This window comes from Pseudophryne corroboree, chromosome 1, assembly GCF_028390025.1.
Source record: "Pseudophryne corroboree isolate aPseCor3 chromosome 1, aPseCor3.hap2, whole genome shotgun sequence".
NCBI lineage: Eukaryota > Metazoa > Chordata > Amphibia > Anura > Myobatrachidae > Pseudophryne > Pseudophryne corroboree.
The window spans coordinates 637,557,920-637,582,626 of record NC_086444.1 but is presented as its reverse complement, the minus strand read 5'-3'; the positions used below and the strand labels follow the sequence as shown (position 1 = coordinate 637,582,626).

Sequence of the window (24,707 nt, the reverse complement as noted above, 5' to 3'; positions counted from 1 at the left end):
ACATCTCCTCCTTCACATTCTCCCGCAACTGGGGGTGCGAGGAAAAGGCTAAGAATTCCGAGCCCACCCGCTGGCGGTGATGCAGGGCAGTCTGGAGCGAGTGCTGACATCTGGTCCGGACTGAAGGACCTGCCAACGATTACTGACATGTCGTCTACTGTCACTGCATATGATTCTCTCACCATTGAAAGAATGGTGGAGGATTATATGAGTGACCGCATCCAAGTAGGCACGTCAGACAGTCCGTACGTATACTGGCAGGAAAAAGAGGCAATTTGGAGGCCCTTGCACAAACTGGCTTTATTCTACCTAAGTTGCCCTCCCTCCAGTGTGTACTCCGAAAGAGTGTTTAGTGCAGCCGCTCACCTTGTCAGCAATCGGCGTACGAGGTTACTTCCAGAAAATGTGGAGAAGATGATGTTCATCAAAATGAATTATAATCAATTCCTCCGTGGAGACATTCACCAGCAATTGCCTCCAGAAAGTACACAGGGATCTGAGATGGTGGATTCCAGTGAGGACGAATTAATAATCTGTGAGGAGGGGGATGTACACTGTGAAAGGGGTGAGGAATCGGAGGATGATGATGATGTGGACATCTTGCCTCTGTAGAGCCAGTTTGTGCAAGGAGATATTGATTGCTTCTTTTTTGGTGGGGGCCCAAACCAACCAGTCATTTCAGTCACAGTCGTGTGGCAGACCCTGTCGCTGAAATGATGGGTTCGTTAAAGTGTGCATGTCCTGTTTATACAACATAAGGGTGGGTGGGAGGGCCCAAGGACAATTCCATCTTGCACCTCTTTTTTTTTTTCTTCATTTTTCTTTGCATCATGTGCTGTTTGGGGACTATTTTTTTGAAGTGCCATCATGCCTGACACTGCAGTGCCACTCCTAGATGGGCCAGGTGTTTGTGTCGGCCACTTGTGTCGCTTAGCTTAGCCATCCAGCGACCTCGGTGCAAATTTTAGGACTAAAAATATTGTGAGGTGTGAAGAATAGACTGGAAATGAGTGGAAATTATGGTTATTGAGGTTACTAATACTATGGGATCAAAATGACCCCCAAATTCTATGATTTAAGCTGTTTTTTAGGGTTTTTTTTTTTTAAAAAAAAACACCCGAATCCAAAACACACCCGAATCCGACAAAAAATTTTCGGTGAGGTTTTGCCAAAACGCGTCCGAATCCAAAACCAAAACACAAAACCCGAAAAATGTCCGGTGCACATCACTAGTTATAAACACAGATCTCTGGTTATTCAGAGTTGATAGCAAACTAAAAAATATAGCAATTGGGTAAAACCATGTTGCAGTGCAGGTGGGGCAGATATAATATGAACAAATAGAGTGTGATTTGGGTGGGGTGTGATCAAACTGAAATCTAAATTGCAGTGTAAAAATTAAGCAGCCAGCATTTACCATTCACAGAAACAATATAATCCACCTAAATTGAACTCTTTGCACGTTACCTCTGCCCCCCCCCCCCCCCCCCCCCTGCAGTGCAACATGGGTTTGCCCAATTGCTTACTTTTTTGGTTTGCTAACAACTCTGAATAAGTCAGTTGTGAAAATTATGGATATATCCAGGGGCACATACTGTATTTAAAACCTGAAACTATCCTAGCAACTAATGACAGCTACTAACTATGGGAAGAACTTTCAGCAAGTTACTGTTGTCACGTGATGTCACAGCATTTTCAATGAAGTGTAGATGCTGTTAAATGCATCAGGCTTCCCATACAAAAGCATTACATATTAATCGAGCAGTAACCTACAGTATGTCATTGTAGAGAATATAAATAGAGGGTCTCATGAAAATCACACACCAAAATTTCACAGGTTCAATATCAACCAAGGAATCAAAATATGTAAATATAAAATATATATATTTATTAATGATAATGTAAAAATACTATTACATAATAGATAATTCACAAATAATATTCCTTACGACTTTAGCATGATTTGTGAGATACAAAAATGTAAAAAACACATGAATTATCTAAGCTTTGATAATGTATTAAGTATCCTTGAAATATCACTGAACTATATGATTTGAACATGCAAAGAGTATGTATCAGAATGTTGCAGTCTTTTTAGAAACACTGTTGCCACAGCTGCTAGATGTAAATCCTGAATATATCACAGTGGCTGCACGTATTGAAAATTGTCAGCATAGATTAATATACGAAATACCTCTCCATAAGGGCTGGTGAACCCGAGCGTCCCCGGGTGAGTCCAAGAATTTGCCCAGTTGGTAGAGAAGCTGGAGGGTACGTGTGGTATCTGGATACGTCAGCCGGCTGCAAGGTTTATTTAATTAACCTGCTGGTTCCACCTTGCGAGTGCTGTGCAGATAATCGTGGGCGGCAGGTATATGGCTGCTGAATCGGATGGTGTCTTAAGCCCAGCTGTATGAGGAAAACTTCCTTCCAGACTACCTGGACGTGCACTGTCCGCCGGTAGAGAACGGGGTGGAAAATGCTGGAGACAATTGCCGTGACCGCACAGCGCCTGCGGCTGATCGTGAAGCCAAATAAAAAGCCGCCCGCGGCTGCCGTTAGTAAGAGCCGGATGAGATGGCTGTGACCTGAGAGCGTCCTGGATACAGGTGTTCAGTGAATTGCAAAAGGGGGAGGAGTACTGACGCGTTTCATCACGTGACCCGTGACTTTTTCAAAGATGACTCCTTTTGCACAGTGTATGTAATTTAAAGGGCTCTTAATTATGCCTCCACAGATGTAACTAATCAATATAATCATACACCAATGGTAACACATGCACTTATATATAGATTCCTTGGCTGTTTAAATAACAATCTATCTAGTTACGTACCTTAAACATTATAAAACCTAATGGAATAGAGTATATTAAAAAATGTATATGTTAAAAAACACACATAATGGCGGAGCTAACACATAAATCCATAAAAATAAAAATAAAATAGAGTGTCATAGACACGAAAAACGGTGTTAATGTAATATATTATAACGTATATCCAAGCTGTAATTCACAATGCACCCTATTGGTGCTGGGAGCTTATATATATATTGAGGATTTTCAGAACCTTATATAATAATAAAAAAAAACATAATCATTATAAAGAAAGACCACAGTAAGAAATATATATAATATAAATATACAGAGGAACTGTTATATCTGAGAGATATCCTTTGTATAGCAATGTCAAAAGGTTAAATAGAAAGACATAAGAAATTGATATGATGATATTATCAATATTTCCAAAACATATATAAATGTCTGGCAAATATTATATATAACCCATTAAAATAATATTTAAATACAATTACATGAAGATTAAACATAAACATAAAATTATAAATAATAATCATAATAATATTCCTGCTAAACATAGAATTATTTGAAGAGTATCAAAGAGACCTGAAGTGTACAAATACCCATAATTAGAACAGAGACACTATTATATAATAATGATGGAATAAAGAACCTTTCAATATATATTTGTACAACTACCAATTTGTTCTCATGGACCAGAGAGGCAGAGAAATATGGCAATGTTCAGTAAAGAACATTACCAGTCAATCTTGATACACTCATTGAGGCCACCAGGAGCGAGTGACCCCAATCTGTGTATCCAAAAATTCTCCCTGCGGCAAAGCCTGCCAAATCTGTCTCCCCCCCTACACGTAGGGCTAATGGTCTCAATGTCTATTAGCTTCAGGTCTTTTGGATCTCTATTGTGGAAATGAAAAAAGTGTTTTGAGACCCCATGATTCAGGAAACCCTTTATGATGTTGCGTCTATGTTCTAAAAAGCGGACTTTTAGCTTGCGCGTCGTTCTCCCTATATACTGGAGCCCACAAGGGCAAACCAGCATATATATAATGTATTCGCTATTACAATTGATAAATGATTTTATAGGATATTTATCTCCCCGAGATGATTCAAAAAAGGGCAGGTTATTCTGAATATGAGAACATGTGGTGCAGTTTCCTGCACCACATCTATAGCAACCATTGGGTGTACTCCTGAGCCAAGAGACTGACGAATTTTGCATTTTATTATCCCCCATTCTTTTATCCACAAAAAGGCTGGGGGCAAGATGTTGTGTCAAATTTTCTGATCTTTTAAAAATGACAGAGGGAGAATGGCCTATGACTGGTTTAAGAATCTTATCCGTCAGTAAAATCGGGAAATTATTGATCAAAACCTTTTTTATTTTCCCAGAAGCACTATTATATTTAGAGAAGAAATGTGGTAAATCTTCTTTAAAAGCCGTATTCCCAGTCTTATATCTGAGGAGCTGAGTCCGATCAAGTTTATTAGCTTTTTCCAAAGCTGAATTAATTAGATCTATGGGATATCCTCTATCTCTAAAGGCACCCACAAGTTCGAGGGCTTGTGTATTGAAATCCCCCTGGTTGCTGCAATTGCGACGCAATCGTCGCAGTTGTCCCAACGGGATATTTCTCATCCAGGGTTTAAAATGCATGCTGTCAAAATGAAGGAAGTTGTAGTTATCGACTTCTTTCCTGTAAGTCTTAGTTACTATATTGTCTTCCAATATTGAGATAGTGATATCGAGAAAGGAAGCAGACCTCTTATCTACTGTACATGTGAACTGTAAATTAAACTCATTATTATTAAGAAGTGAAATTAGAAAAATGTGAACAATCTCCATCAAAGATAAAAAACAAATCATCTATATAACGGCCATAGAAGACGAGGTCCGCGCCCAAGTCCCTCCCCCACACACGGGCGTCTTCAAAGGCGCCCATATATAAGTTAGCGAAACTAGGCGCGAACCTCGTCCCCATGGCCGTCCCCAGTGTTTGTAAATAATAAGTGTTATTGAAGAAAAAATAATTGTGAGATAAATTGAACGATATTGAGTCTACAATAAATTTTTGAAGTCTTTCTGATAGAGAATCTGATTTCTTTAAATATTGTTCAATAATGGCTACTCCCTTAGCATGGGGAATATTAGAATAAAGAGCGCTTACGTCACATGTGACAAAAAAGTATGTGTCTTTCCACTTAATTTCCGAAATCGAATTCAAAAAGGAGGTGGTATCTTTGATGTGCGAACGCAGTGAAGTGGCATGTGGCTGTAAAAAGAAATCAACAAAATGTGATAAATTGGCTGTGAGGGATCCAACACCAGAAATAATAGGACGACCAGGAGGTGTAGTAAGTGATTTATGAATTTTGGGGAGGTGATAATAAGTGGGTGTGATGGGGTGTGAAGGGATCAAATAGTTTGTTTCCTCTCTCGTTATAACTCCATCATTAAATGCATCCTGTACAAGTGTGGTGAGGGAGGCCAAAAAGATCTTGGTAGGATTGCCCATCAATTTAGTGTAAACCTCAACGTCACCCAATTGCCTATTGGCCTCTAGAAGGTAATCAGGTGTATCCTGAATAACGATACCCCCTCCCTTGTCCGCTGGCTTAATGACAAGGGAGGGGTCTCTCATTAGCTTCTGTAATGATTTCCTTTCTCTTGAGTGTAAGTTCTGTTTATATTTGACAATCCTTGCTTCCTTGCGGCATATAGCATCAAAATCATCCAAAGTTTTTTTTATAGAAAATATCAATCTGTGGGCTCTTATATTGCAGAGGAAAAAATTGGGACTTGTTTCTGAATTTATTAAGTCTCTCTCCAGGTCTGGCCGTGCTATATAGCGGAGTCTGACCTGAGGACATGTTGCTCTCCAATTGTAGTGACTCAAGTAATTCAATGGCAACATAATCTTGATCATCCAATATAATGGATGAACCTGTTATTTGCATCTTATCTAATTTTTTGGAAGCAAAATATCTTTTTCTCGTTAATGAGCGAACATATCTGTTCAGATCAACAAATAAATTAAACTGGTCTAGAGGTTTGGTGGGTGCAAATTTAAGACCTCGACTCAAAAGTTTCTTATCATCCATGCTAAGCTCAATTGATGACAGATTATATATATTGGATTGTTTCAGTATCTCACGTCTCGCTTTTTTCCTCTGCACTCTATATCCTCCTCGTTGGCCTCTATGCTTGGGTCTCTTCCTCTTTTTGGAGTGTTTATTCTTAATGAGCTGTACCTGTTCTGATGATGATAGGGGGACAAAGCTCGATCGCTTTGATTCTGTTTCTCTAAAAAAACTGGATTATTATTTGTTTTTTGTTGTGATGAATAAATAGCATTGGTGTTGAGACGGAATTTTTGTTTCGGTCTCACAACCATAGCTTCCGCTTGATAACCATCCTGTACATTTTGGGAGAATCTCTCTTTCTGATAGTTAACAGATTGTCGTCTCTGAGACATACGGGAATTGGAACGGTTAAATTGTTGTTGTCTCCAGTTGGACCTACTACGGGGTCTCCCTCTAGAGTTCTGTTTCTTATTGTAAGTACGTACCTGATTGTTGGTATAATCATCGTTGTCTCTTTCAAATTTACGTTTTTTTCCATCTATGATCTCCCTCTCAAATACTTCTAATTTATGATTTAATTTTTGATCATTATGTTTATATTGTGGATGTTCTGAATAAGTTAATAATAATTTTTTAGTTTCCTCTATTTCTTTAGAAATGGAATTAATTTTATCACTGCGATAATTGATGAGTAAACCCATCAGGGCAAATGAGCACCCATCAAGTAGAGCATCCCATTTATCTTTTAAACTGGGATCATCTATAAATGATAAAGTTTTAAAAATCCTTAGCCCTCTAGGGATTTTTTGGCTTTTTACATATTTTTGGAGGGTAACCATATCCCACCAATGACGTGTTTCAGCTTTTAGCAAATCCTCTAATTTATAAAATAAGGTATTAAATTCCTTATCTCTATCAGTCGGTATCGTTGAGGAAATCATAATCTCACTAGTATCATTGAGTTCCTCCACATATTGCTGTCTCCTTTTTAATCTTTCAGAAAAACAAGTTAGCTCCGCCATTTGAAATAAATAAAAAATATGATTAACAATTAATCAATCAACAATTTTAAATAGATACAAATTAACACTGGCTGCTGCAAACCAACACTAAATCAACCAGACAAAAAGTAAAAAATCTTTTGCTGCGCCTGTGTATAATAATCTATTACAGATAAATTGAACCTGGAGCTTATGGCGTGGACAACACGTTCGCCACTATGAGGAGATGTGCAATACTCCTACAGGGTTTTTAAAACTTTATCATTTATAGATGATCCCAGTTTAAAAGATAAATGGGATGCTCTACTTGATGGGTGCTCATTTGCCCTGATGGGTTTACTCATCAATTATCGCAGTGATAAAATTAATTCCATTTCTAAAGAAATAGAGGAAACTAAAAAATTATTATTAACTTATTCAGAACATCCACAATATAAACATAATGATCAAAAATTAAATCATAAATTAGAAGTATTTGAGAGGGAGATCATAGATGGAAAAAAACGTAAATTTGAAAGAGACAACGATGATTATACCAACAATCAGGTACGTACTTACAATAAGAAACAGAACTCTAGAGGGAGACCCCGTAGTAGGTCCAACTGGAGACAACAACAATTTAACCGCTCCAATTCCCGTATGTCTCAGAGACGACAATCTGTTAACTATCAGAAAGAGAGATTCTCCCAAAATGTACAGGATGGTTATCAAGCGGAAGCTATGGTTGTGAGACCGAAACAAAAATTCCGTCTCAACACCAATGCTATTTATTCATCACAACAAAAAACAAATAATCCATTTTTTTTAGAGAAACAGAATCAAAGCGATCGAGCTTTGTCCCCCTATCATCATCAGAACAGGTACAGCTCATTAAGAATAAACACTCCAAAAAGAGGAAGAGACCCAAGCATAGAGGCCAACGAGGAGGATATAGAGTGCAGAGAAAAAAAGCGAGACGTGAGATACTGAAACAATCCAATATATATAATCTGTCATCAATTGAGCTTAGCATGGATGATCAGAAACTTTTGAGTCGAGGTCTTAAATTTGCACCCACCAAACCTCCAGACCAGTTTAATTTATTTGTTGATCTGAACAGATATGTTCGCTCATTAACGAGAAAAAGATATATTGCTTCCAAAAAATTAGATTAGATGCAAATAACAGGTTCATCCATTATATTGGATGATCAAGATTATGTTGCCATTGAATTACTTGAGTCACTACAATTGGAGAGCAACATGTCCTCAGGTCAGACTCCGCTATATAGCACGGCCAGACCTGGAGAGAGACTTAATAAATTCAGAAACAAGTCCCAATTTTTTCCTCTGCAATATAAGAGCCCACAGATTGATATTTTCTATAAAAAAACTTTGGATGATTTTGATGCTATATGCCGCAAGGATTGTCAAATATAAACAGAACTTACACTCAAGAGAAAGGAAATCATTACAGAAGCTAATGAGAGACCCCTCCCTTGTCATTAAGCCAGCGGACAAGGGAGGGGGTATCGTTATTCAGGATACACCTGATTACCTTCTAGAGGCCAATAGGCAATTGGGTGACGTTGAGGTTTACACTAAATTGATGGGCAATCCTACCAAGATCTTTTTGGCCTCCCTCACCACACTTGTACAGGATGCATTTAATGATGGAGTTATAACTAGAGAGGAAACGAACTATTTGATCCCTTCACACCCCATCACACCCACTTATTATCACCTCCCCAAAATTCATAAATCACTTACTACACCTCCTGGTCGTCCTATTATTTCTGGTGTTGGATCCCTCACAGCCAATTTATCACATTTTGTTGATTTCTTTTTACAGCCACATGCCACTTCACTGCGTTCGCACATCAAAGATACCACCTCCTTTTTGAATTCGATTTCGGAAATTAAGTGGAAAGACACATACTTTTTTGTCACATGTGACGTAAGCGCTCTTTATTCTAATATTCCCCATGCTAAGGGAGTAGCCATTATTGAACAATATTTAAAGAAATCAGATTCTCTATCAGAAAGACTTCAAAAATTTATTGTAGACTCAATATCGTTCATTTTATCTCACAATTATTTTTTCTTCAATAACACTTATTATTTACAAACACTGGGGACGGCCATGGGGACGAGGTTCGCGCCTAGTTTCGCTAACTTATATATGGGCGCCTTTGAAGACGCCCGTGTGTGGGGGAGGGACTTGGGCGCGGACCTCGTCTTCTATGGCCGTTATATAGATGATTTGTTTTTTATCTTTGATGGAGATTGTTCACATTTTTCTAATTTCACTTCTTAATAATAATGAGTTTAATTTACAGTTCACATGTACAGTAGATAAGAGGTCCGCTTCCTTTCTCGATATCACTATCTCAATATTGGAAGACAATATAGTAACTAAGACTTACAGGAAAGAAGTCGATAACTACAACTTCCTTCATTTTGACAGCATGCATTTTAAACCCTGGATGAGAAATATCCCATTGGGACAACTGCGACGATTGCGTCGCAATTGCAGCAACCAGGGGGATTTCAATACACAAGCCCTCGAACTTGTGGGTGCCTTTAGAGATAGAGGATATCCCATAGATCTAATTAATTCAGCTTTGGAAAAAGCTAATAAACTTGATCGGACTCAGCTCCTCAGATATAAGACTGGGAATACGGCTTTTAAAGAAGATTTACCACATTTCTTCTCTAAATATAATAGTGCTTCTGGGAAAATAAAAAAGGTTTTGATCAATAATTTCCCGATTTTACTGACGGATAAGATTCTTAAACCAGTCATAGGCCATTCTCCCTCTGTCATTTTTAAAAGATCAGAAAATTTGACACAACATCTTGCCCCCAGCCTTTTTGTGGATAAAAGAATGGGGGATAATAAAATGCAAAATTCGTCAGTCTCTTGGCTCAGGAGTACACCCAATGGTTGCTATAGATGTGGTGCAGGAAACTGCACCACATGTTCTCATATTCAGAATAACCTGCCCTTTTTTGAATCATCTCGGGGAGATAAATATCCTATAAAATCATTTATCAATTGTAATAGCGAATACATTATATATATGCTGGTTTGCCCTTGTGGGCTCCAGTATATAGGGAGAACGACGCGCAAGCTAAAAGTCCGCTTTTTAGAACATAGACGCAACATCATAAAGGGTTTCCTGAATCATGGGGTCTCAAAACACTTTTTTCATTTCCACAATAGAGATCCAAAAGACCTGAAGCTAATAGACATTGAGACCATTAGCCCTACGTGTAGGGGGGGAGACAGATTTGGCAGGCTTTGCCGCAGGGAGAATTTTTGGATACACAGATTGGGGTCATTCGCTCCTGGTGGCCTCAATGAGTGTATCAAGATTGACTGGTAATGTTCTTTACTGAACATTGCCATATTTCTCTGCCTCTCTGGTCCATGAGAACAAATTGGTAGTTGTACAAATATATATTGAAAGGTTCTTTATTCCATCATTATTATATAATAGTGTCTCTGTTCTAATTATGGGTATTTGTACACTTCAGGTCTCTTTGATACTCTTCAAATAATTCTATGTTTAGCAGGAATATTATTATGATTATTATTTATAATTTTATGCTTAATCTTCATGTAATTGTATTTAAATATTATTTTAATGGGTTATGTATAATATTTGCCAGACATTTATATATGTTTTGGAAATATTGATAATATCATCATATCAATTTCTTATGTCTTTCTATTTAACCTTTTGACATTGCTATACAAAGGATATCTCTCAGATATAACAGTTCCTCTGTATATTTATAATATATATATTTCTTACTGTGGTCTTTCTTTATAATGATTATGGGTTTTTTTATTATATAAGGTTCTGAAAATCCTCAATATATATATAAGCTCCCAGCACCAATAGGGTGCATTGTGAATTACAGCTGGGATATACGTTATAATATATTACATTAACACCGTTTTTCGTGTCTATGACACTCTATTTTATTTTTATTTTTATGGATTTATGTGTTAGCTCCGCCATTATGTGTGTTTTTTAACATATACATTTTTTAATATACTCTATTCCATTAGGTTTTATAATGTTAAGTTACGTAACTAGATAGATTGTTATTTAAACAGCTAAGGAATCTATATATAAGTGCATGTGTTACCATTGGTGTATGATTATATTGATTAGTTACATCTGTGGAGGCATAATTAAGAGCCCTTTAAATTACATACACTGTGCAAAAGGAGTCATCTTTGAAAAAGTCACGGGTCACGTGACGAAACGCGTCAGGACTCCTCCCCCTTTTGCACGTCACTGAACACCTGTATCCAGGACGCTCTCAGGTCACAGCCATCTCATCCGGCTCTTACTAACGGCAGCCGCGGGCGGCTTTTTATTTGGCTTCACGATCAGCCGCAGGCGCTGTGCGGTCACGGCAATTGTCTCCAGCATTTTCCACCCCGTTCTCTACCGGCGGACGGTGCACGTCCAGGTAGTCTGGAAGGAAGTTTTCCTCATACAGCTGGGCTTAAGACACCATCCGATTCAGCAGCCATATACCTGCCGCCCACGATTATCTGCACAGCACTCGCAAGGTGGAACCAGCAGGTTAATTAAATAAACCTTGCAGCCGGCTGACGTATCCAGATACCACACGTACCCTCCAGCTTCTCTACCAACTGGGCAAATTCTTGGACTCACCCGGGGACGCTCGGGTTCACCAGCCCTTATGGAGAGGTATTTCGTATATTAATCTATGCTGACAATTTTCAATACGTGCAGCCACTGTGATATATTCAGGATTTACATCTAGCAGCTGTGGCAACAGTGTTTCTAAAAAGACTGCAACATTCTGATACATACTCTTTGCATGTTCAAATCATATAGTTCAGTGATATTTCAAGGATACTTAATACATTATCAAAGCTTAGATAATTCATGTGTTTTTTACATTTTTGTATCTCACAAATCATGCTAAAGTCGTAAGGAATATTATTTGTGAATTATCTATTATGTAATAGTATTTTTACATTATCATTAATAAATATATATATTTTATATTTACATATTTTGATTCCTTGGTTGATATTGAACCTGTGAAATTTTGGTGTGTAATTTTCATGAGCGCCTCTATTTATATTCTCTATTTGGTTAACCCTGTAGGAGTATTGCACATCTCCTCATAGTGGCGAACGTGTTGTCCACGCCATAAGCTCCAGGTTCAATTTATCTGTAATAGATTATTATACACAGGCGCAGCAAAAGATTTTTTACTTTTTGTCTGGTTGAGTATGTCATTGTAGAATGTTCAAGAATGTGGAAGGAAAAATGCGTCTGACAGCGATCAGCAGCAGTTTAAAAGTGGCATTGGCCCTCATTCCGAGTTGTCCGCTTGCTAGCTGCTTTTAGCAGCATTGCAAACGCTAAGCCGCCGCCCTCTGGGAGTGTATCTTGGCTTAGCAGAATAGCGAACGAAAGATTAGCAGAACTGCTACTAAATATTTTCCTGCAGTTTCTGAGTAGCTCCAGACCTACTCCTAGATTGCGATCACCTCAGTCCGTTTAGTTCCTGGTTTGATGTCACAAACACGCCCTGCGTTCGGCCAGCCACTCCCCCGTTTCTCCAGCCACTCCTTCATTTTTCCCTGGCACGCCTGCGTTTTTTAGCACACTCTCGGAAAACGCTCAGTTACCTCCCAGAAATACCTCTTTCCTGTCAATCACTCCCCGATCAGCAGTGCGACTGAAAAGTGCTGCACTAACACCAGCTAATCTACTAAATTTTGTGTTAAATAACTTAGCGCATGCGCGCTAAGTACCATGTGCATGCGCATTTAGCAGCAAATAGCAGCATAGCGAAAATCGGCAACGAGCGAACAACTCGGAATGACCACCATTGTGCCTGTGGCATCCTTTACAGATGGCTTATCTAGATACAAAAGATATCAATCACAGGCCACTAAGGTTGATCATTCAGGGCATGCTACAAAGAACCAATCATTACTATGAATAGTGAATCATTTGGGGCATGAAACATACTGTAGTTGTCACATCCCTTTCAAATGGATGTACAGGTTGAGCATCCCATATCCAAATATTCCGAAATACGGAATATTCCGAAATACGGACTTTTTTAAGTGAGAGCGAGATAGTGAAACCTTTGTTTTTTGATGGCTCAATGTACACAAACTTTGTTTAATACACAAAGTTATTAAAAATATTGTATTAAATGACCTTCAGGCTGTGTGTATAAGGTGTATATGAAACATAAATGAATTGTGTGAATATACACACACTTTGTTTAATGCACAAAGTTATTAAAAATATTGGCTAAAATGACCTTCAAGCTGTGTGTATAAGGTGTATATGTAACATAAATGCATTCTGTGCTTAGATTTAGGTCCCATCACCATGATATCTCATTATGGTATGCAATTATTCCAAAATACGGAAAAATCCGATATCCAAAATACATCCGGTCCCAAGCATTTTGGATAAGGGAGACTCAACCTGTATACATAAAATATGCAGTTTGTTATGTTAATCCAATGGTAGAGAGCAAGAAGTCATCAAGGAGAGAGGTCCACCATGGAACCAGGAAGCTGCAGAGGACAGGTCTGACTGTCATCTGTCCCCAGGATTTACTTGCCCCAAGCAGGCTCTGCTAAACCGCCAGGCTCAACTAGGTTAACGGATTTTCCCATGCCTAAGCCTTTAAGCCTTCCTGCCCATTCTCAACACAGCTATCTGGCTTTGGGCCTCGAGACGTGGACATAGAACATAGAGCAGTGGCGGAACTACCGCCAGTGCAGGCAGTGCCTTGCACAGGGGCCCGCAACTGTCCAGGGGCCCGTAGCCAGAGCTGCATGTAATGAGTCAAACTGACTCATTACATGCCGCCTGGCTGCCGCTGTGTGCCACCGCCGAGGACAGGAGCGCACCGATTACGGTGAGGAGGAGGAGGGAGGTGGAGGATGGAGCCGCAGCAGCGCTGTGTAATTGGTGGAGGTGCTGCTGCTGCTGGCCCTCTCCTTCACCATAGGCTGCCCTCCACTGCTGTGAATGCTGGGATGCGCTTCCCAGCATTCACAGCGGCGGAGGGCAGCCTGTGGTGAAGGAGAGGGACAGCAGCAGCAGCGCCTCCACCAATTACAATGCGCTGCTGTGGCACCCTAGTCCCCTCCCTCCTCCTTCTTCTCCCCTGCCCAGGATCTGCCAGAAGCTGCACCAGGAGCCTGAGCCAGCGGAAACAGTAAGTATAATCTATCTATTTATCTATCTAACTATCATCTATTCTGTTTGCTGTCTGCAAATGTGTAAAAAAGGGGACGCTGTCTGCCGTAATGTGTAAAAAAGGGGACGCTGTCTGCCGTAATGTGTAAAAAAAGGGGGACGCTGTCTGCCGTAATGTGTAAAAAGGGGACGCTGTTGCCGTAATGTGTAAAAATGGGACGCTGTCTGCCGTAATGTGTAAAAATGGGACGCTGTCTGCTGTAATGTGTAAAAAAGGGGACGCTGTCTGCCGTAATGTGTAAAAGGTTGACGCTGTCTGTCGTAATGTGTAAAAAGGGGAATATGTCTGCCGTAAGTTGTAAAAGGGGCTCTACGTGGTGTAGTGGAGCTACCGTGCGGCGTAATTTGAATAATGGAGACTACTGTGCACCGTTATATGAATTGGTATTATTTTGTGGCCACACCCCTTCCCCACTAAGCCATGCCCCTATTATTTTTGCGCACGCCTGCGGCGCGCACTGCCCCTGTTTTACATGGAGTGGGGGGCTCCGATGCCGTTTCTTGCACACAGCGCTAAAATGTCTAATTACGGCACTGTTGCTAGGTATCCGTTTCCCTGGCCCTGAGCAGGTCCCCCTCACCAGATCCTCTCCAGGGGCGAGGGGGTGGACTTGGATGGGATGATGGGGGGGCAAAGCATTTTGTCGCACATGGGCCCCCTGCTCGCTAGTTCTGCCACTGACATAGAGATATATAACCTTAGGCTTTCCTTACACCCAGGTCCAGTGCAAGGTTTCTCAGAAGCCTAGGCAAATCTTCAGCACCCCCTCTTAAAAATAAAATACCTACATATATAATATATATATATATGCACACACAAAATTGTACTAATTGATCATTTACGTGGCAATGTACACGGTCTTGTTCTTCACCACTTCTGATGGCAGCTGCCAGATATAGGGAGTGAGGAGGGGGTGGCAGACACACACATGAGGAGGTAGGAAAGGGATAGAGGCACACAAGGAGACAAATGAAGATAGTTTCAGAGGTACAGATGGAAAAGGGGACATAGACACAGAGGGAATGCGGTTATGTGACCGGTGGTCTCCCACAATACAGACACCGGCATCCCGTAGATAGATAGAACTAGTTCCACGGAGATTTTAGCTGACAGTAGAATGTGCAGCGCCGCTGAGGGGGCGTGTCATGCTCATGTCTAGCTCCACATATGGGCCCTCATTCCGAGTTGTTCGCTCGCAAGCTGCTTTTAGCAGCTTTGCACACGCTAAGCCGCCGCCTACTGGGAGTGAATCTTAGCTTATCAAAATTGCGAACATAAGATTAGCAGAATTGCGAATAGACACTTCTTAGCAGTTTCTGAGTAGCTCCACACTTACTCGGCAACTGCGATCAGTTCAGTCAGTTTCGTTCCTGGTTTGACGTCACAAACACTCCCAGCGTTCGGCCAGACACTCCTCCGTTTCTCCAGCCACTCCCGCGTTTTTCCCAGAAACGGTAGCGTTTTTTTGCACACACCCATAAAACGGCCAGTTTCCGCCCAGAAACACCCACTTCCTGTCAATCACATTACGATCACCAGAACGAAGAAAAAACCTCGTAATGCCGTGAGTAAAATTCCTAACTGCATAGCAAATTTACTTGGCGCAGTCGCACTGCGGACATTGCGCATGCGCATTAGCGACTAATTGCTCCGTTGCGAGAAAAATATAACGAACGAACAACTCGGAATGACCCTCATGGTTGTATTTATTGCCACTCGGGGATGTTAGCAGTATAATCCTTGGGGGGGGAAAGTATCAGTGAGGCAATTACAGGCTTTTTTCACTAAAGTAGATTCCTATCTGATATATCCCCACCCTCCCCTCCACTTCAAGGATTATAAACCTAAAACCATTGATTAATATCACAGGATGGGGGTTCAGATGCTGGCTGTGGACTATCACTCCCTGATTCCGGTGACCAGTCTGATGGGCTGTCAATTGGGGGAAGCACTGAAGTAGTGGGCTATACCCGGCCTCGATCTGCTTTGCTAATTGGCTGGGGTTTCTGGTTGTGTTGGTGCAGTGCTCAGTTAAATTGCACCCGCCAGCAACTTTCTCTGCTTAAGGGGCTGGAGCTGCAGCAGTGCCGGTAGTAATTGATGGCTCCTATCTCAGCTGCTTTCTGGTCAGGCGGTGTGTGGTGGGGGAGGGTATGAGCTTGCGGCTGGTGGCAGGAGTAGGGGCTTACAGCTGGTGTTTAGGATGTACTAAAGGGAAAAATGCGGTAAAACCTCAGTTTTCGGAGGGTTTTACCGCATTTTCATATGTACTAAGCCCCGACCGCCGCATTTTCAACGCATAGGGTAACCCTATAGAAGCCTATGGGCTTCTTAACGCCAACCGCCCCAACCCACTGCCCCGTGCCGCTGAAACCGGCTACCCTCCCCACGGCATACCTCTGTTAAGGCATCCTGGCACCGGAAGTCAAATTGCTCCTCCCCCTAGCAACCCAGCCATTGGTCCTTCCGGCTGCAGGAAGGAGGAGACGCCGGGGCCAGCCTGCTGCTGCTTCGCTGTGAGGGGCGGAGATGTATGTTAACCGTGAAATAGAACATAATTAGAAGCATGTGGCAAACAACAAGTGTTGGTAATGTTCTCCCGGTAAAGACAGCTACTCACTTGTACTGTTTCTTCACAACCACGAAAGGAACCAACACAGTGCTTTAGGGGCTTTGCTCTGGTGCTCCATGCTGTTCGCGAGGGGGGACAGATCGGCTCACTGTTGTTGAAGAAGCCCTTTCCTTTCCTCCCTGTGTGAAGGTGCCGCCCCCGATCATCAGGGCGGGTGGGAGCAAGCGACGCAGCAGGGGAGGAGGGAAGCCGATCTGTCCCCCCTCGCGAACAGCCCCAGACATGGTGAGCAGAGAGCGGGTGGTGTCTTACTTGTTTTTTTTTTAAGCACTCCGCACCGCCCTTCAAGTGCCGGTGCCCATAGGCAGCTGCCTAAAGCTGCCTTTTGGTAGCGCTGGTCCAGCTTATACCTAGTTCTGCCCCAAACCTTATTCCTCTCTCCTCCGCAGTGCCGGGAATTTAAGTATTTATTTTATTGAGGCCCCATACACATATGCCCCCAATAGTGCGGTGCCAGATCCACAATTGCCCCTCACAGTGCCAGGTATACAAATGCCCCTCACAGTGCCAGGTATACAGATGCCCCTCACAGTGCCAGGTATACAGATGCCCCTCACAGTGCCAGGTATACAGATGCCCCTCACAGTGCCAGGTATACAAATGCCCCTCACAGTGCCAGGTATACAAATGCCCCTCACAGTGCCAGGTATACAGATGACCCCCACAGTGCCAGGTATACAGATGCCCTGCCCCCCCTCTCCCCTCCGTGCTGCTTACCGTGCTGCTTTCAGCGGGACACGGAGGAGAGCGCGGCTATGTTGGGCGGCGGCGGCATGTAGGATTTGAAACCAGCCGCCGGTTCGAGAGCCAATCAGAGCTCGCGGACCGGCAGCAGCGGCTTCTGATTGGCTGCCGGTCCGCGAGCTCTGATTGGCTCACGAACCGGCGGCTGGTTTCAAGTCATACACGCCGCCGCTCCCACCCGACAGCCGCGCTCTCCTCCCTGTTCTGACAGCTGAGACACGCTGCCGCCGGACTGAGCGGCAGCGTGTCTCACTGACACAAGCTGGTGGGCCGGACCAAACGGCTTCGCGGGCCTTATACGGCCCGCGGGCCGGAGGTTCCCCACCCCTGGTTTATACTGTATTTTGATTACTAATTCTTCATATAGTTAGTGTTTATCTTGTATTTGATAGTCATAGTTGCAGGTTGTGATATGCATTGTTGTTGTGTTATATTGTTCTGTAGAGTGCTGTTTGTTTAGTCTTCTAAGCTGTTGTTTTATGTTAAGAACATGTAAGTAAGTAAGTAAGTAAGTAAGTAAGTAAGTAAGTTACCGTATATACTCGAGTATAAGTCGACCCGAATATAAGCCGAGGCACCTAATTTTACCACAAAAACCTGGGAAAACTTATTGACTCTAGTATAAGCCTAGGGTGGGAAATGCAGCTCTAGCCGTACACAGCCCTCATAGTTCCAGATATGCCCCCACAGTTCCAGATATGCCCCCACAGTTCCAGATATGCCTTCATAGTGCCAGATATGCCCCAACAGTGCCAGATATGCCTTCATACTGCCAGATATGCCCCCACAGTGCCAGATATGCCCCCACAGTACCAGATATGCCCTCATAGTGCCAGATATGCCTCAACTGTGCCAGATATGCCCCTCATACTGCCAGATATGCCCCCTCAGTGCCACATATGCCCCCCCCCAGTGCCAAATATGCTCCCCCAGTGCCAGTTACAACTTACCCTCCGCCGCTCCCACGCTGTTTTGTGAAGGAGGGACACGGAGGGCACAGGGCGCGCCTCTCCTGTGTCCCTCCTGTGTCTCCGGCGGCAGCGGCGTGTGTGTGTTAAATGAAGTGCCGGTTCGTGAGCCAATAAGAGCTCACGAACGGGTACTTCATTTAATAGACCCGCCGCTGCTGCCGGAGACGCAGGAGGGACGCAGGAGGGACACAGGAGAGGCGCGCGCTGTGCCCTCCATGTCCCTCCTTCCCACTGACTCGAGTATAAGCCGAGGGGGCTTTTTCAGCACACAAAAAAGTGCTGAAAAAGTCAGCTCATACTCGAGTATATACGGTACTCTAATATAGGCTTTTTATTGCAGTGACAGTATGTGGTATGGTGCATTTGTTTTCTGGTACTCACTAGAAGCCGTATTAGGAGTGAGTAGGTATTCCAGAAATATCATAGCGACAGAAGTAGAGGCCACCCCTGGACGACACTTAGCTCAGGAGTATTAATGGTTAGGATTTTCTACCCTCAGATGGCCTATGCTGAGGTTTGCAGAAGGCCGTATGAGTTGTACTCATTGCAAATAGGTGGTTTTTCCATATGGCTTAGGTACAGGTCTTTGAGGTGATATCACAATTTTAATCTTAGCAGTACAACATTTAACATGTGTTTCTTCTGCTGTTGTAGATCAATTCCTAAAACTTAAGGAGGATTCAGGCAATATTCAGTGGTCCTGAGGGGTAAGTTAGCATCCCTGCTGCTGTGTATAATGTAATGTACTGGGTGTAATATGGGGGAGGGGCTGTGTATAATGTAATGTGCTGGGTGTAATATGGGGGAGGGGCTGTGTATAATGTAATATGGGGGAGGGGGGCTGTGTATAATGTAATGTGCTGGGTGTAATATGGGGAGGGGCTGTGTATAATGTAATGTGCTGGGTGTAATATGGGGGAGGGGCTGTGTATGATGTAATGTGCTGGGTGTAAGATGGGGGAGGGGCTGTGTATAATGCAGTGACGTGCGGTGAGGTCATTGGCTGGGGAGGCACTGGCTCTTCTGCCCTTCTGCACTACGTCCATGTGATTGATTGATTGATTGATATATATATATATCAATCAATTATATAATATATATACACACTCACTCACATATATATATATATATATATATATATATATAATCGTTGCAATGTCCGGCTCTCACTTAATGCTTCCCATCTGCGCCGGGTGCCCGCATGTATAGTAGGATAAATACAAAGGTAGAAGTATGCAGCACTCCTGGCGTCTTGACAAATCACTCTTATGTAGCACAGTCGTATGCAACGTTTCAGTGCCGTTTATTGTGGCACTTTCGTCAGGTATTACAAAACATTACAACAAACACTTACCTAAATACCCTCGTGCACCCGTGAGAAGACGCTGCTCCGTTGGCGGGACCAGTTCCCGGATGGGCTGCGCATAGCGCGTGACGTCATCAGCCGATGCGTCATCGCTGTGCTCCCCATCACCATAGCTACCGGAATGCAACAACAAAAGATCACATCATATAGTAACAATGCTCGTTTTCATTAACTAACAGCTCACATAGCATTTTGACTTAACGTCCCTAATAGGCACATATCAGCATAACAACTATGGTTATAAAGTGTTGCATAATTGAACAATAGCTAGGCTGGATCACCTAAATATGACAATCATGGGCTATTATTAACAAACATCCTAGTAAAAGAATTGCATTCAATACCACATAACCTGACACAAGCAGGCCATTACAAAAAACAGTTTAATCCCAAGTGGTCATTAAGGCCCTTGGGGTGTAAAGTTCCTAGCTGATGAATCCAGCGTGTTTCTAAACGTAGCAGCCTAAGACCTCGATTCCCTCCCCTCAAAGTTTGGGGAACATGATCTATCATACGGTATCGTAAAGACACCAAAGGGTGTCTAGCTGTTAGAAAGTGTCTAGCGACCGGTTGGTCGCTCTGACCTGTAGTAATGGCTGCCTTGATGGCCGATCTGTGGGCTGCCATACGTTCCTTGAACATGCGTTCGGTCTTCCCAACGTATGACAGCCCACAGGGGCACACCAACTGGTAAACCACATTCCTGGAAGAACATGTTAATCGGTATTTGATAAAGATGGGCCTGCCAGTAAGAGGATGCGGAAATTGGTCCCCGGGGATAAGGTATTGGCAAGTAGTACAGGTGCATCTGATACACCCCTTTCTACTGCTAAGGAAGGTTGTGGTATCACGAGTGCTTGTTATATCAGCCTTAACCAATATATCTCGTAAATTACGATTTCTGGAATAACAGCACATGATTCTAGTATCCTCCAGGGAAAGTTCAGTGTCTGACTGAATTAAAGGCCACAAATTTTTTACTTTTTGCTGAATAACCCGACTTTGTTGGTTATATCGATTAACCCATGGTAGCAGTAGAAAGGGGTGTATCAGATGCACCTGTACTACTTGCCAATACCTTATCCCTGGGGACCAATTTCTGCATCCTCTTACTGGCAGGCCCATCTTTATCAAATACCGATTAACATGTTCTTCCAGGTATGTGGTTTACCAGTTGGTGTGCCCCTGTGGGCTGTCATACGTTGGGAAGACCGAACTTCTATATGTGGTGCTTTCCCTGTTTTTTTGAATGGGCTTTTACAGCCCAGTGCTTGGCCCCGCCCCCCGCTTTATCTTCGTTCCCATTGTTAACGGGAGGCAGTGTTATCAGTGCCTCCCAAACTACTTTCATGTACTAAAATTAATAGATTACTATGAAGAAGTTATTTATGACACAGCATATGTGTCATAAGTACCTTCTTTGTATTAGTGCAATCTTTAATGACAGGGGAGGCACTGCCTCCCCTGCCTCCCCTGACTGCACGTCCCTGGTATAATATAATGTGCTGGGTGTAAGATGGGGGAGGTGCTGTGTATAATGTAATGTGCTGGGTGTAATATGGGGGAGGGGCTGTGTATAATGTAATATGGGGGAGGGGGACTGTGCATAATGTAATGTGCTGGGTGTAATATGGGGGAGGGGGACTGTGCATAATGTAATGTGCTGGGTGTAATATGGGGAGGGGCCTGTGTATAATGTAATGTGCTGGGTGTAATTTAGGGGAGGGGGCTGTGTATAATGTAATGTGCTGGGTGTAATATGGGGGAGGGGCTGTGTATAATGTAATATGGGGGAGGGGGACTGTGCATAATGTAATGTGCTGGGTGTAATATGGGGGAGGGGCTGTGTATAATGTAATGTGCTGGGTGTAATTTGGGGGAGGGAGCTGTGTATAATGTAATGTGCTGGGTGTAATATGGGGGAGGGACTGTGTATAATGTAATGTGCTGGGTGTAATATGGGGGAGGGACTGTGTATAATGTAATATGGGGGAGGGGGCTGTGTATAATGTAATGTGCTGGGTGTAATATGGGGGAGAGGCTGTGTATAATGTAATGTGCTCAGTGTAATATGTGGTTGGGATTGGGTCACCAGCGGTCGGGATCCCAGAGGACAGCATACTGACGCTGTAATCCCGGCCGCAAGATTGTTGGCGGGGGAGGCGAGCGCAACAAAGCCCCTTGCATGCTTGCTGCGCTCACCACAAGTTCTAATCCCACTCTATGGGTGTCGTGGATATCCACATGTGGGAGTAGTCCCTGTTGGTCGGCATGCTAGCTGTCGAGATTTCTAGCGGTTGGGATTCCGACCGCCGGTAACATGATTACATCCCATATGGAGGAGCTGTGTATGCTGTGTGTAATGTGGTACTGGGTGTAATATGGAGGGTACTGTGTATAATGCAATGTAACCTGGTACCTGGGTGTAATATGGGGTGGTGCTGTGTATAATGCAATGTAATCTGCTACTAGATGTAATATGGGCGAGGAGCGCTGTGTATGTTATTTATGTCATACCTTCCAACTGTCCTGATTTTGGCGGCACAGTCCAGTTTTTTCACGGACTGTACCATTGTCCCACCCATGGGCATCAGTGTCCCGCAGTTGGGGGAGTGGCAGTTGGCAGACACTGTCTCACGCTGCTCTGCTTAGCAGAGCAGCAGTGAATAGACACTGTGAGCATGTGCACAGCATCTATTCACTGGCAGAGAGGACACAGGGCATGGTCAGCAGCTCACAAAGCGCTGTTCATGCCCCCATAGTAACAAAAACAGGGGCATGGCTCAGAATCGCGGCACTTCCTGAGAGGGCACACCCCTATCAACGAGGCCACTCCCCTAATTTCGGCCGCACCTATGGCGCGCACAGATGTCACTCCTGAAAGATTCAACAAGTTGGGCGGAATGTTATACTGTAAAGTACTGGGTATAATGCTGATTTTGCTACTATAGTTTTTACCTGCCATTGCAGGACACACCCCTGATTGCAATAAATACGCCCATAGGTGGAGCTAGACATGCCTTTGGGCGGAGCTAGAGACGCCCCTCAACGGCGCATTCAGCTGCCATCTGGAGTCTCCCTGAAACTAGTTTTCAAAAGTAGGCAAGTATGCTGAAACCTACTGAGCCGCTCCACATCACATTGCAGAACAACTACATCCTTATTATTACAGCAGTTCCACATGCAAGAAGCTTCCTGTTATAGGGCCTAACAGCCCCTGTGTCTGTCACCTACACCCCGGGGGATCAATCAGCCGATGGTAATATACCGTGGTTTATTGAATTCTGTCCAATATGTGCATGTGGTATATCCCTCCTGAAGAGGGTCATGTTGGGAGGTATGGTATGTCTATGAATACTAGAACCGGGTCACACAAAAAAATTGTTATTTAAAAAAAAAGTATGCAAGCACTAAACAATGTAAACAAAATTATTTTGTAATATTGTCTACTAGACAAATCACAACATCTCTCTAAGCAATAATACAATGTAATGACATGCTACAAGTATTCTCTATTTTTTACTTCTTTTTTATGTGTTCTTTATTATTTCCCAAGATTATTATAATTTACATATTTATTTTCCACATTTGAATCTGTGGTGTCATTTTTTATTTTATTATGTCTTGTGGCAGTTCACATGAGGGGATATATAAGTGTTTTTGATCTCATCACCCTTTCTTTGAAGGGATGATGCCACCACTACAGTCCACTCCTTCATTCTGTCACATGTACAATGCTTTGTTACGTTCAACAGCGCAGGAGGCATATAATACCGCTGGCTGTGGGCTCTTTCATTGCGGGCTGCACCACAGCTAGTTCTGCCCCTGCAAGTCGAAGTCGTACATAGCTTTTGAAATAGTGTTAAATTAGCTGAACTCTGGCCTGGCCAACCTGTGGCTCTCCAGCTGTTGCGAAACTGCAAGTCCCAGCATGCCCTGCCGTAGTTTTCCTATTAGGGAATGCTAAAACTGTGACAGGGCATGCTGGTGTGTGTAATTTTGCAACAGCTGAAGAGCAACAGGTTGGCCAGGCCTGGCTTAACTGATCACACTCACTGGTCACTATAGACACCAGTCTAGTCAAGAAAGCAGGATTATTGTTTAGTTACCTGGTTATAAATAACCACACACAAGAGGCCAACGGCAGTCATATTCACATTGTCCATCTTTCTCAATATGATCAGGATACATGTACACAACATATGTAGGCACTTTTACACTTACACAGAGAAGATTAAAAGATGAAGCAAGGAGTGTTCATAGTGTAAAATGATTCTTGCACTCAGACTATAATACCCTTTTCAGACAGAAATGTCTGAAAATCCCAGCTTTTACCTGGCATTTCAGTGCCGGGTCACCTAGCCAGACCCAGCCTGACCCCAATGGGAGAGCATCAGAACAGCCGGTAGAGACACTATGGGGTATATTCAATTACTGTCAAAACTGCCGTCTTGACGGAAAGACGGCAGTTTCCGACTGATTTAGGTCAGAAGGTGCTGTTTTTTTCCGACAAGTAGCGAATTCCTGACTTGTCGGAAAACACGTGGATCGGCTGAATAGCCATGGATCCACGTGCTTTTGTCAGAAGTCCGACAGGTTTTGGCCCTGTTTCCGACAATCTCAATCCGACTTTTAAAAAAAGTCTGATTGAGGAGACGAGCTGGGGAGTACCTCTACAGATAGATGGGCGTCCCCCCGGCCAGGCTCCTCTCTCCCGGCAGCGATGGGCATCCCCCCGGCCAGGCTCCTCTCTCCTGGAATTTATGTGCAGCAACCCCCAGCCAACACTGGGCTGTGTGGCTGAGTGCAGAGAAGAGGACGAG

At 43.0% G+C, this 24,707-nt stretch overlaps 1 long non-coding RNA gene across 1 annotated transcript in view; it reads right to left on the bottom strand.

Annotated features, from left to right (window-relative positions):
• LOC134930262 (uncharacterized) overlaps window positions 1–22,488 on the bottom strand; it is a 66,854-nt gene extending 44,366 nt beyond the window's left edge. The window contains exons 1-2 of the long non-coding RNA XR_010178676.1: window positions 22,402–22,488; window positions 19,873–19,997 (exon numbers count right to left, since the gene is read on the bottom strand). This is a non-coding gene — a long non-coding RNA (uncharacterized LOC134930262). The remainder of the gene's footprint in view (window positions 1–19,872; window positions 19,998–22,401) is intronic.
• Window positions 22,489–24,707: the final 2,219 nt, after the last annotated feature.